Consider the following 14615-nt stretch of genomic DNA (forward strand, 5'->3'; position numbering starts at 1 on the left):
TGTCACTCAGTATTTGCCCCATACACTCAGTAATCTCTTGAATTTATAGGCAGTAGCTATATTAGTAAGTTCAAGAATGCCTGGCAAGTATCCTAGAACTGGATTGTCTGTGCTTGTAAATAGGACAATCCTGGTAAAGAATTTGGTGTGTTCATGACATTCCCTGAAGAACTCATAGACTTGACTTGCCAAAGAAAATTGGCACAGCTAAAGGCAGATTACTTGCAACCTGTTGGGTTTGAAAGCTGTGACAGTTTATTAATACAGCATTGAGGTAGACTGTGATAATTGGTCTTGGTATCTGGAGGTCTAAGTCATATGTTCTGAAGCTGACATGATGATAAGGACAATGTATTCACAAGTTGTTTCATGATCAGCCTTTCTGGATCTTGACTCTCAAAGCCTTCATTACACCTTCCTGTGCTTCCTAAGCCAGTGTCAGAGTGTGAGAACAGGCTGAGCTGTTTTCTGTATACACAATACGCACAAATCTGCGATGTCAGAGCTGGAAGTTTCACTTACTTAGATCACAAGTGTGATCCAAACTTTAGAGAAAGTCTTTTCAGTATCCCGTGTGTTTTAAAAAGATGGACCCAATTTCAAAGTAATTTCAATTTGAAATTGGGCCCATCTTTTTTAAACACTCTGTACTATCTAATGCTAACATAATATTATTGTATTGCCCTAGATCCTTTCTGTCAGGATGCTGGCTGCCACGAGGCTTTAGCTACCATGATTTTTTAACCTTTGTTATAGCCATCTCATCTCTCTCCCTATCTGTTGAAATCCCTGGAATTAAGATTACCTTTAGCATAGTACTAGTCTTACAAAACAAAAGGTCAGTAGAAGCATTATTTTTCTTGAAGCTTCATTAATATCTTTAACAGAGCAAATTAGTCAATAAATGGCACACACTTTCAAGAATGCACTTCTCTTCAGTTGGCGACAGCATCCTTCTTATTTTAGTACAATCTATGCTGATCCACATGTGTGAAGAAGCCTATACCTGTGTCTCATAGGAGCACAAAGACTATTTAGCAAAGTGGTCTTTTCAGTGCTGTCACGGCATCTTGCAGCTCCCTTCCACTCCTGTCACAGCCCGAACTGTGATAAGCGAGAAGCAGAGCAGCCTATTTTCTTAGTTTACCCACCAGTTTATTTCATAATCTGCTTGTCTGATTTGTAGGGAATGCTCAAGGTTAACACATGGAAAAATGCTTCATTCAGAAGTGACCAAGTAACGATGAGCTCCCTCCTACTCTATCGAAATTATTAGTGTGTGTTTGGTCTGTGATTGCATCAGTCTCCACAAACAGCATTTTTTGACCAACATGCTGATCAGTCACCTGCTTGTCATCGTCCCCGTGTCATCCTCTTGGAACATGTGATCCTATGTAATGAGGGTAAACTGCAAAAATGTCTTACTGCTTCCAAGATCCAAGACTGAGGAGAGTTTTTGGGAAAGGACACCAAATAACAAATGAGAAAAGATGATAAACCATTGTGAATAGACACCTACAGTGTGGGCAATATCATCCTTTTTATTTCATTTTTTTGGGGTATATCAGAGATGTCACAGTGGCCAAAGTTAAAAATGTCATGAGTTGCGTGAGAACTGTAAGAGTGAGAGGAAGAGATGTAACTTCTAAAAGACCCCTGAGAGACATACCCGAAGACACAAGAGGATATATATCTGACATGTGTGTATTTTGGGAAATGGTCATTACATTCTCCAGGGGCATTTCTAATTATGTAACACTATGCAAAAAAGAACTGAAAGATCCTCTTACTTTATCAACATTTGATAGCCCAAGATACCATTTTGAGCATCTTGTTTATACAAGTTTGTATCTATGAAAATAACCCAAGGTTTCTAGATTACATCATATTATTTTAAAAATGCACATTTGTGTAGAGGCAACAAATATGAATATTTGTAAATAACAATTTATTTTTCACATTCATGTGGTGTGTTATCAATAATTCATTAGAATAATGAGTGCTTAATAAAACTACATTCTATCACTGCTGTTACAAGGTTGAAACATATTTGTTGACAAGAGTTGCAGCTGTCTGAAGATGCCTTCAGTGTACAAGTCGACATCTGAACTAGTGCCCTTCTGCTCTTTTCATAGACAATGAAAAATAACAGGCATTTCCAGAGTTCAGTTTCCTCTCACACTTGCAGCATATAGTATAGAGACCTTATCTTTCACTGTTGAAAATCTTCAGCAAGAATGCTGGAACCTTTACTGTCTCCATCTCCAGTGTTCTCGCTGTTATTCTCAAAAAGATTCTTCTGAGCATGGTTCTCATCAGAAGCATATATTTCATGAGAACCTTCCAGCTTTTCTTTTCTGCTCCAAACTCAGCCATTCTCCAGGGAGAATTTGAACAGTGTTCCTCTCTAATGCAAGTATCTGGTGAAAGATTTCTTCACTGCAGAAGCTAAGGATGGACTATTTTTCTCAAAGTCTTTGGACACATGACAATTGCATCAATGTCCAGAGAGACTCCAAGAGTCAAAGTTCAATTTCTCATTTTAAGAAAACACTGTGAAAAAGATCTTGAATTTAGGAGCCTTTCCAGGCTTTAGCACATGAACATGTTTGACTCATTACTGGAGGTTTCTTGCAGTGGTTACTGGCAGCCACTCTGGAGACATCCTGATAAACACTGAGACCTCCTGGGCAAAAGGTCCACGTGAAATTCATGAGTGGCTCCCAAAAAGTTTGGAAAACTGACAGGAAGTTGGAAAATGGCCAAAGCTAGTGATAATTTCCAACACACTGGAATAGGAATGATAAGATGAAATAATTTTATGGATAGAAACACATATTTCATTAAAATAGTCCAGTGGTTGATCTGTGAACACAAAATGAGGAAATGGTGATCAAGAACAATGGAAGACAGGGAGTGTCCCTGTGACAACAGTCACATGCATCTTTGTGCTGACAAGAGCTCTTTTGTGTGTGGGGTGGTGTGTTTATTTTTTTTTTCCTATTCAACATGCAAGATAACACATTCAACTTCACTTTACTAGATCAGTTGTATAGTCTAACCGTACATCTAGGTCTCACTTTTGAGAGGACATTTTTATTTCAGAGGTTATATCGAATTAATAACTAAGAATGAAATCCATCTCGGAAATAATTTTGACTGTTTTGTTAGCCTGTAGTCTGAATATTAAAACATTCATTCAGAACTCATGGCTTTCAAAACGGAAAACCAGACCAAAACAAAACATACAACACCAAACCAACAGAAATGATACAGAACTGTTTTCTCTAGTAGAAAAAAGAAGTATAAATGAACTTTAGAGGCAAACAAAATTGGCTACTGTGTGTCTGGCTACACAGACTTATAGTCCATTACAGAAAAACATCTGTTTTATTACAGGCCAAGTTCTGAATTGTTTTGGTTCTGTGTGGGTGTACATGGAAATTCTATGGGGAAAAAAAAAGGAAAAAAAAAAAGATATGTAGCTCTAGGGGCAGGAAAATATTGAAAGCCTCATTTCTCCATATATATTAAGGGAAAGAAGAAAGTGGATATACAAACATGTTCTGAATATGTCTGTCTTAAAGTTTCAGGTTTGTCATAACAGGCATACCTGAAAGGAATGGTAGCTGATAATATCGTAGTCAATGTAGTCCAGGAGAGTTCTTCTCAGAGGTACCATTATACTCCTGAAATACAAAAGGAGTTTCATACGAGATCATGCTTGGTTCAATCATCTCCTTAGAGCAGCTCTTAGAGCTAAGTGCAGAAGCTCAAAACAGAGGCAAAAGTCTAGAAATAGCTTATTTCTTCTTCACATTTTCTGATTGAAAGTGTCAGGGGCATTCTAGACAAAAATGTTGTATACATTCACCTTACCACTTTATAAGTAAACACCACGTGAATGCAATGAGCAACAGATGTCCCCTGCGCCCTAATCTTTACAAGGAATATACAGCAATTTTTTTCTGACATATTTGTCTAATGAAATAAATGGAATCTGAAAGTATGACCATGAAATTATTTTATTGGTAGTAGTTTCCACAGCTTAGATGCATTTTTCTATTATTAAGTGATGAAGAATATACAAAGGGGTTAGGATGTTTAAAAGTAAGTAACAAAGCAAAGCAAAGTTGTATTAAGCATTAGGAAAAAAAAAAAAGAAAAGAGCTTAAGGAAATAATGGTCGTAGTGAAAAAAAAAAAAAAAAAGATTTCTTGTAAACTTTGGAAAATAGCCTAACAAGGAAATGCAGTGTGGAAGTGGTCACGATAGCCTAAAATTAGCAAACATGCATTTTGAGGAGAATGGAGATCAGATGTTTAGGTCAGGAAAAAAACATAGTCATAATTCATAACAAAGAAGGTTTCTATTAGATCTTATGAAAACCTCCTAATTGTACTGGTACTTAAGCATTATAGCTTAAGCTACTTAAGGTACTTAAGCTATATATGAAGGTTATGGAAATCCCTTTGTTTTATAGAAACAAATGGGATTAATTTCTACGAGACTGTTACAGTACAATAAATCCACCCCTATTTAACCCAGAGAGAGACAGAATGGGACTGTTTTTGATGTCCTATGTACCACTTCTTTTCATTACTTGTAATATCTTCATAAGAATTAGGACAAAACTGAAGATTTAGTTTCAAGATGATTTCTCTCCTCATTTCCACGAATCTTCTTGTGCCTTTACACGTATTTAGCTTGCTCAATGACCTCTTCTTCCTCAAATAGTCTTTCTGGCTAGTTGCATAGATCCTCATGATAGTTTCCCTTTCCTTCCTGAATGCTACACTGAAATATAGCACATGCCTCAATGATGTGTGCCAGATTAAAACATAGCTGTTTACTTACTTTAAAGAAAATTACAAGGGTTTCAGAAACTTTTTTTAGGCTGAGTATTTTTCCTACAGCCTCCAATCACATGGTCATACACTGCTCTGAACGGGACTCCAGGGCTCAAAGGGGAGATCAGAGTGAACAACAGAGTATCAAAGAAATGGAAAGCTATGTATTAAATTCCTCCAGAAAAAGTGAGGAGTGCCTAGTTACCACAGTATGCAGTTGTTAATGTGATCCAGATTCAAAACACAGACTAACCACCTGAATTAGCCACCCCAGTGCATAGGAGGGCTTGCTTGGACCTGTGAAGTGAGTCACAGTGCTGAAGTTGGGCACCAGCGTTTCTGATACAGTCAATGGTAGGAAGCTGTCACCTCCACGAGAGATGCTGAATTCTCCAAAGAGGTGCCAAGTGTGAAATTTAGCTTGGTCTTTTCCACCAAGAACAGATGATGTTAAGATGATCATAAAGTAAGATGGCTCTGTAAGCTAGTGATTGGGTACTCAATAGTGAATCGGCATTCGGAAATATCTATTATTTTCTTTTTATCCAGCACTTCCCAACTGCTAAAATTAGCAGAAGAAGGGTCTGAATTGTGATGACAGTTAGGTGGGAACCTTTATGGCTACTCTGGTCAAGATAGTTTGAAAGACCTTATGGCATAAAATGTACATGTCATCTGAACCTGGGGTTCAGGTTTACGCCATACTGGACAGTGAATATTCTCTTTATTCATCTCAATCTTCTTAAATGCTCTTTGTGTTTATCACTGGCACCAAAGTAGGTGATCTGAATCTTATCCTGTGTGTTTTTCATAATAGGAGCAATAAATTTGGGTGAGCCTTATTACCTATGAATGGAACTTTACTTCAGAAATCGCTAGAATGTTTTGCTTTTTGAGGATGTCTCTCAGCCTTCAAAACAGCTATTAAGGTAAGGAAACTGTTTAGCAATTTTCTCTCTGTTTTCTTCCTTTGTTGAGCATTTAATAAAATAAAAAAAACATTGCTCAGGTGGTGATAAGAAACACAGATGGTGGGCTGAATCTTCCTTATATTTATGGTGATGCATGCATTTTATAGCTCCTAATTTTTCTTCCCTCCCACCTCTAATTGTTTAATTAATTTATGACAGTTTCTAAGAGCCTGGAGGGAGAGTTTGGCAAGAATGGAGCTATTAGATCAAGATTTCAAGGAAATCTCATGTCTCGTGTCTCGTGTTATGCAGAGAGTCAGAAAGATAACCACAGTGCAGCACTAGTTTTGTCAGTTATGGACTGGTTTGCATTGCATTTCTGCTCAGTTCTAAACAGAAAAAGCTCTGATACTCACTCAGTGCATTTAAGTACTATGGTAGCACCAGGCATAAAAGCATTGTTAGTGATGTATGAGAGGATCCCTGACATCTCATGGGAAGTAGAATCTGTTTCCTTACACTGATGGCAACTAACTGACTAGTGAGACCTTTACAAGCATAAATAGATGTTTGTCTTCAAAAAAAACTTTCAGAGATTTTGACAATACTTATGAAGCATAATGCTGTAAATTTGTTCTATCCAGTCTCGCATGCTGGTCTCATGAATCAGAACCTTATGCTGCCTTGTTCCTTCACAAGTGTATAGATGCAGTAGAAATGTACATACCACTTTGTTCTTTCTTTTTAAATTTTCTTTTTCTTTCTATTTATTTATTTAGTTAGTTAGTTAGTTAGTTAGTTGTGCATTGTTTCCTTTCCTGTATCATTTTTAAAGCTTCTGTCCCTTAATTTCATGGCATTACATCCAGGAAGTGGAGGGATCCAAAGCTAAACCAGGGGTGGACAGGAGGCTTCCTGGAGCCCTGTATGCTTGCTGGATCTGAAACAGAGACCTGGTGCTTACCACCATCGAGTTAACACTGAATACTGGATCTACATTGCCGTTAGATCTATCTTAGAGCCTCTGGCATAGCCAAACAGCAGTGGAAAAAGGGAAGACGATGGAGAATGAGTAAGTTTACACTCTTTAGACTGTGGCTCCCTCAGCAGCCCCACTTAAGTGGATTTCTCTTACTATGAAGAAGGGGCAGCAGGAAAGATAAAAGAGTTTTAGCTTACAGTACCCCTCCATGGCTGACAGACAATGCTGACCACCTCCCATTTATCTCAGTTGCCAAAACCACAGCAGTCCCATCTCACTTCTGTTTGGACCATTAGTGATACCCACTCAAATGGTTCTAACATTGAAGTGACCAGCAAAAATATATGATAAATAGATAATTTTGGTTTGTCTCCAAGCTCAGTCTGATCCTGTGGGTTTGCTGTTTATCTGTGTCCAGCTAGACCAAGTTCTAAAAATATAACTCAAATGATATGCCCATACCTCAGGCCAGAATCCACCACCATATGCCCCAGCCTTAAAATTATAAAGGTGTTTTCTCTCGCTCTCACAGTAGGCTACAAAACCTTTTTCTTCCCCCATTTTGCCTGTGGGGTTTTTGCTTAGACATGAGATTAGAAAGAAAAGCAGAAGAAGGGTATTTTAAATCTGAAATCAGAATTTTTTAATTGAATTTTTTGACATAGTTGACGGAAGCAAAAAGTTTAAAGGAAAAAATAAATACATCGTTGTTCTAAAATAAAAATATTGTTTAACTAAACCCACACACCTCATAATAAGAAAGAATGAGAAGGAGAAGCAATTTCTGTATGCAGAGTGAGAAGGGGCTTTTGAAATCCCCAAGCCTAGTTGTTTCACTTGTTTAGAAAAGTACTGAGACAGAGTTAGACACACAAACATATCTGTATTTAATACATTTATAATGAAATTTTTCTGTTAGGTTGAATTTTAGAAGTAGTGTTCCAAGGAAGAGAAGAGCTATATCCTCTAATGGAAACATGAAATTAAATGAAATGTCTGAAGCTACCCTTAGACAGGTCAGGCTAATGTAATCCTCTAGGGAATGTTTCGGAGAAAAGCAGCCTACACTGTCCCCCACCTCATGCTGTACTGCATCTTCTCTTATATGTGCTATATAAAGCATTTCACAGGAAGAGCTCTGACACTAATCCTTGAATCACAGGATTCGTTTTTGTTTATTCTGGAGGCACGAATGTGTTTCCTTAGGGTTGTCTCACAATGACCTCCTAGAATCTAGACTTACCTGACACAGCAGTTCCCCATCTTGAATACATGAAACAGAGACAGGTCAAACCTTGGAGCTAACACTAAATTTTGCTGCTCCAAGAAATAGACTCGAGGGGTGGGTGGAGGTTGGCTGAGGCTGAGCAACTCCCACTACAAGGAGGGAAGAGGAAGCTGGTGGGAAAATGTATGGAGCTGGGTTTGCTGCTTCTGCTCCCTCCCAGGAGACAGGGAAATAAAGAATGGTGTCTGGTGCCTGGAGGAGCTCCCCTTCCTCCTCTACCCAGCACTACACACCAGTCCACTCACCATGGAAAGACAAACCATCTTTGCAAAGCTCCAGTATCATAAACAAGAGTAGGGGAGAAGGACAGCTGGTTTTTTTTGGTTGTTGTTTGTTTGTTTGTTTTTGGTGTTTTTTTTCTTTTTTTTTTTTTATCTGCTTTCTTAAGCAACTGTCTACATTGCCTATGACTAAATCAATCATCTATAGGGGTGAGTTACTATAACTGTGCACCTTAACTACAATTGCTAATACTTTCTGTTAGAGAGAAGAACAAGGCAGTCTGGTTTCTCAGAACAACATTGACAGAAATGGCCGTGGGCAGCTATTCAAGCTATCATTGATTTATCTCAAGTACAAACTATTTCTGGCAAGCTCAGTATGACCTAATTTGTTTATGTCAATAACATGTTTATTGGTATTAGTCCAATCTGATAAGGGTTTCATTTTGGGAAACTCATCAGGTATTTCTATAAAAACTGCTAACCATTGTGCTGCTTCATTTAGAACATTTAGTACCATGGAGTCCCTGTCTAGAACCTGTTCCTGCTACACCACTTTTCAGTGACGGTTTTCCAAAATGCCAAGCCATCTTACCTCCTTTCTCAGCTGTGCAAATGCTCTTCTTCTGACCTCCAAGTTCAAGCTTTGCATTTGAGATTTGCTTATATTACAACAAAAAGCTTTAAGGATTCACAGAGGTTTATTGGTGTTCGCTCATCAGCATGGGAAAATGCCTCTGACTGGACCAGTTGGTACCCAGGAATGGTCAGAAAACCCCTGTTGTAGTCCAGCGAAGTGGCCCTCCCTTTTATACTTGACCGTCTGAGTCATTTGGGGACTTCTCCAGGGGTTCTGGAAGGTGATACTCTTTCGCTTTCCAAGTAGAAGTAGACAAATTTATGTCCTGTTTTGATGGCTCATTGCTGTCACTGAAATAACACACTACTGCACATTTTTCAGAACCAGAATGCCCCTTTCACTCTCTTAAAACTTAAATGGATTTCAGTAAGACTGAGCAATCCAGTCATGGCTATTGTCACAGACATGACTAGCATCCATAAGCATTCGTCCCTGGCAGGTATCCATCCATTTTTTTCAGGAATGCTTAACAATCTTTTTAAATCATACATTTCCTCATATTGAATACATTTTACATACAGTGCCTTGGTTCTTGCGGGTTGTAAACAGGGTCAAAGACTTCCACTTCTCATAGATGATTTTCTGTTGCCTTTATTGTGATTCTCTCAGTCGGTGTATGCTGCTTCTAAAATTTTCTTGCCCATTACACACAACTGTTTGAGATTACTTTCCAAGAAAGAACATGTTTGGAGAGTTTCCTTTAATGGACTAAACAACATATCTGGCTGCTCTTTCTCATTAGGATTTTCTGTTTCACATAGTAGATAATTTTAGATATTTCCTGAGATACTTTGTGAAAGTAGTAACTTCAAATGCTACTTGTGTGAATTCTTCATACTACTGTTTCACCTGAGTCATGGCTACATCTTCTATTGGCAATGTAATTTTGTAGTGAGAACTTTAACTTCTTTTAAAAGAAGCTAAATGGCTTTCATTTAGTAAACATGGTTGCTCTATTGCTTTTACTTTGAGTAAGTGCTGTATGTGATTATTATAACAATACAAAAATGACAGAAGTGTTCATGAAGTATGCTAAAATTATGTACGTGTATGATTTTTAGTAAGCTTTAATGTTCTTCTTGTATAGAAACTTGGTATAAACCAGTACAGGCTAATACTTGGTGTCAGCTGACCTCTGATTTATTTGTACAGATTTGTACCATGAAAGCCAGTGAAGTTGTTTGAAGTTTCTGGAGAACTTAGTTTGTAGAAGATCTTTATTCCTTAATGATCTGTTTTTAGAAGCTTTTTTGAATAAGCAATATAGATTCGTGCTTGTCTTCAAAATTGTGTAACTTTGAAGTTAATGTAATTATGGACAGGGAAAACTAGGCTTGTTCTAATATATTCTTCTGAATAAATTGTTTAGGAACATTTTTATTTTGATGTTTTAGGTACCAGTTCATGAATTTAATATTTTAATTCTTACTGGCCTGGAGTTTTGAAACCTTCCTTACAGCAGCAACAGATATTGGAGGGCATAAGGTTGTGCTTTCTTAGCCATTAAATTGCCAAGTTGAATTGGATGTATTTTCTTTACTATGTTTGTGCATTTCTCTTCTGTCACATTGTATAGCATTTTAACTGCTGTGATTTGGTGAAAAATAGAAATCGAAACAAAACAATGAAAAAAAAACCAACAAAAAACTCCTCAAAACAACCAACCCCAAAACGTATCTCCAGTTGTTAAGGACATGGTCCCAAGTTATACTTCCCAGAATTAGTTTGCTGTTTCTGGTGTGTAATGCTGATCTTTTGGTTTACAGAATGCTGCTTACTGGAGGTTCTTCTCTTTGTACACGCAGCAAGATGCACGTGATTGTGCCTCCTCACACTCCTGAGGAGCCCTCTGACTTGCAGCCACTTTGCCTTTTGCTGCTCAGGGAAATGGCCATATGTCCAGCACAAGCAGGACCTTCTCAGTTCCCACTGATTTTTTGGCATTTGCACAACATTCCTCCTAAAGACCCTAAACAAATAGATTAAGCAGACCTTGAAAGACTTTTCCGTCTCTTTACAAGGAGACTTAATTATTTCAGGCGAATCTAAAACTTTTCTGGTAGAACACAAAGCTTGGGGAAGGGGATATCTTATTGTTAGGGTTTATTAGATGCTTTCTGAATACTGAGACAGTGACTGCTATGGTTCTGATGCTTTGGCTTTCATACTAGTATTTGACAGTACTCCCACACAAAGAAAGCACAACTGCAGTGTAAAATATACAAAACAGTGATCAACATGAAACCTTTATTTGAAAACATGTATTCCTTTGACCTCTGTAATGCAAACAAGAAATACAAGTCAGGAAAGCAAAGTCTGAAAAGTCACCGAAGGAAAAATCAGTGGTGCTTTGCTAAATTTGAAAAATGGGAGCCTGGTCCTGACTTTTGAATTGCTGCCATACTCATCCTACTGACTCCAGGGAATTTATTCCAAATCTGCTAAGTATCAGTGTAGAATATCCTGTGTACTTAACTGTTAAGGAACATCAACAGGATTGCCAGGGGTCTGCAATACCAAGGTGCAAGAGCAAAAAAGGGTATTTAATTAGCCTTAACATGCTTACGATTATGTAATGAGAGTAGTCAGTTGTGTCTATTGTCTCCCTCATGCTTTGTGAATTTCATGCTGAGTGAATTTCAGAAATTTATTTCACTGTAGGCAGGTATAAGGGGGTGTAAGTTCTGATAGTAATTACTATGGCATGATGAGCAGGTTATTCTTTGTAGTAAATTCTTGCTATGACATGGTCTCACAGACAGTGTTTCAGAGGAGCAGTTATTCTGGTATCCCTGCATTTCCCACAGCTATGGCTCAGCAGAACTTAGGCGTGTTACTAGAGCACAGGTCCTTCCCCCCGATTGCTCAGTGATTAGATGCCACTTCCTGATTACTTAACTTGAAAATGTGATTATCCTTCAAGATGCAGGAAGACTCAAATTTAGACACAGTTGGAAACAGCGTGATTTTTTTTTTTCCCCAGTAAAACAACAGGGACAAACTGTTTATACAAATACTGGCATGCTGCTCCCAGCAGCTCTACAAGAAATGCATCTGGCCAGCTGGCAGTTCTGTGCTGTTCCCAGAAGCACAGCTAGAGACTTAGTAAAGAAAATAAAACCTGTTTCTACCAAGCACTACAGAGAAATAAAGCTGCTTTAATGGCCACAGCAACCACCTATCAGGTTTACTTTAAAGATAATAAGAACAGTTCTATTTTGTGGGAGGAATTTCAGTTCAGAGTTCCTTTAAAATACTTCTTATTTTAGAATAAAGGTTACTTGTGCAATTGCTAGATTACACATTTCAAAACTTCTGACTCAGCAGTAAATCTATGTTATGTTCTTCAGAGATGCTCATGCAAAGAGTTGTTGCTGACTATGACCACAGCCAGTGGAACATTCATGAACAAATATCAGGGTCTGTGAACAGTGTTTGCTAATTGTAGAAAATCACTGAAGAAGATTATTACGTTTGGGCGACTGAAAAACTGAGTTCTTTAGCCTCACACATTTGGTATTAAATAATGCGCTTAAGCAATTTTGATTTACAGTATTTCAGTCCATGTTGCAGCACATAATCAATTCTATCCTTTTAATGCAACTGACATTTTCTAGTAATGTTCCGCTACAGCAAACGAAATATATATAGATCAAAGGGCTGAGTACTCTAATCTACACGTGTCACTTTGCAAAGCAAACAGTACCCTGGGTTAATAATTTAAAGGAACTGTTCATAGTAGCTGATAATTTTCTACAGTAAGAGAACACTGCGAAATACTGATGCTATAAAATGAAAGTAGGTGAATGTTGGACTGGCTGGGCAGGGCGCACTCGGGCTGCTCAGATTGCTGGCAGTTCTGCTCTCAGTCCAGATTTTCCTCACAGCAGTTCACCTCCATTTCTCCCATAGCAGATTTTTCAGAAACTAATGGTATATACATTTAAATATTAGATTTTTTAAAAATCATTCACTTCAATGATGAAAAATGTATTACAAATTTGTAGCTCTCAACATATTATTTTGATCAAAAGTATTGCACACACACCTTTTGAAGTATCCTGTCAAACAGATATGAAAATTCTATACCATATGTGCAGATATTGACAAACAATAATAAACCAGTTATCTTTCTTTTTTGGTCTTGATGAACATAAAGCATGATTCACGCCCCTTAAATGGCAGATACAAACATTTATCAAAGACTGCCATGAAATATTCAATAATAGAATGTAAAGACCTTTTTTCCACATAAATGGTCTCACCTAACTTTTCTGGATCAAAACTAAAATGTTATTTATATTATTAGGTAATAAAGTTTATGTAAAAATGACAAGTGATATTAGAATTGCACCTTATTGCTTGCTAGTTCCCCTATTCCGGATAAGTGTAGTTAAATATTTAAAAAGTTTTGTTTGAAATTCTGCTTGCTAGATTAGTTTTTTCTGACCTTAGATAAAACAATATTTGGCTTTTTGGTGAAAGACTAAGGTGATACTTTATTTACGGCATGCCTGTTAAACAGGAATGAATGAATTGTGATGAAATTATGAAAACATGTGGAAGTAAATTTAGCTAGCCACTCAGTTGAACAGAACTAAATGTGTAGTCATACCTCACTAACCACAAAGTGGAGAATATGTTGTAAGACAATGGTACTCTTCTTGAATCTCTAAGAGAAAAAAAAAGAGCATTAGAAACAGGAAATCAGATTCCACAAAGCTCTTACTGTTTTTTCACAGCTTTCCTGCATGTATTGTCATAGCATGGGCAGTAGCACAGTTGCCAGACTGGGTCTGCTGGGTGCTTGCCAGCAAGAACTTCTGTTGGGGCAACATGAAGTTGCAAATTTTTACTCTGTCAGCATAATCTATGCCATTTCTAACACAAACCTGACAGAAATAGATGTGCATAAAATGAAAGACGCCATAGTCTTCAAAGTCTGAATTGAAATGTGGACAAATGGCATAAAAATTAGTGTAGAAGACCTGATCACAAACTCATGTCCCCATGGGAGGTTCTTGGTGGGAATGGAAGATAGTAATGTGCAAACAATCCAAGACATCTTTAGATCCTGTTGGTGAAAATTTTCTAGTATAAATGTTAGAAAAGCCAGACAGGTCTATGCTAGGAAAATTTCATTCCCTAACTATTGTACCAATTAGTATTTATAGTATGAAATGATATGACCTTTACTAATAGTACAAACATGTATTACCTTTCTTAAGAGGTATATAGTTTAGATTGAATGCTGCATAGTCATGGATAAGCCAACATAACTAAAGGGCACTGGCAAATTGCAAGGTGCACAGCCCTCACCCTGAAGGTAAGGACTTTTATTTCTCAGACTCTTAGAGCCAGCCAAGAAAACACCAACCCCTCCAAGACCTCTGTGAAACCCTCTCATTATCTAGGGATGTGTAGATCAAGAAAGAAGCAGTGGATAATGACACCATAGATTAATAGTTGCTTTTCAGAATATTAGTATGCCTGTGTAAGCGGTGATTGGTCAAATCATGTTGTACCTGAACGCTTGGAAAGTTTAAGAACCACGTGTAAAACCACATTTGGTGTGTCCAGTTTGAATGGGACACCTCATGTGCGTGAATAAAGAATTACTCCTGCAATTCTATATTTCGTGTCCTAGCCTCTCTCCTCAGTCAGCATGGGCTAGTTGCAACATTTTCATTACATGTATTTGACTTTCTGCCCACAAAAAAAAT

General features: G+C 37.6%; 2 protein-coding genes across 5 annotated transcripts in view; one reads left to right on the forward strand and one right to left on the reverse strand.

Annotated features, from left to right (window-relative positions):
* Window positions 1–3693, reverse strand: part of GNAT3 (G protein subunit alpha transducin 3) — a 36417-nt gene extending 32724 nt beyond the window's left edge. Inside the window, exon 1 of the mRNA XM_065844247.2 lies at window positions 3614–3693. The gene's annotated coding sequence lies outside the window, so the exon portion shown is untranslated. The remainder of the gene's footprint in view (window positions 1–3613) is intronic.
* The window catches only part of CD36 (CD36 molecule (CD36 blood group)), a 77116-nt gene that overhangs the window by 3392 nt on the left and 59109 nt on the right, over window positions 1–14615 (forward strand). For all 4 annotated transcript variants that reach the window (XM_065835266.2, XM_065835276.2, XM_065835295.2 and 1 more), the window contains exon 2: window positions 5668–5779. The gene's annotated coding sequence lies outside the window, so the exon portion shown is untranslated. The remainder of the gene's footprint in view (window positions 1–5667; window positions 5780–14615) is intronic.

This window comes from Patagioenas fasciata, chromosome 1 (assembly GCF_037038585.1).
Source record: "Patagioenas fasciata isolate bPatFas1 chromosome 1, bPatFas1.hap1, whole genome shotgun sequence".
Classification (NCBI taxonomy): domain Eukaryota; kingdom Metazoa; phylum Chordata; class Aves; order Columbiformes; family Columbidae; genus Patagioenas; species Patagioenas fasciata.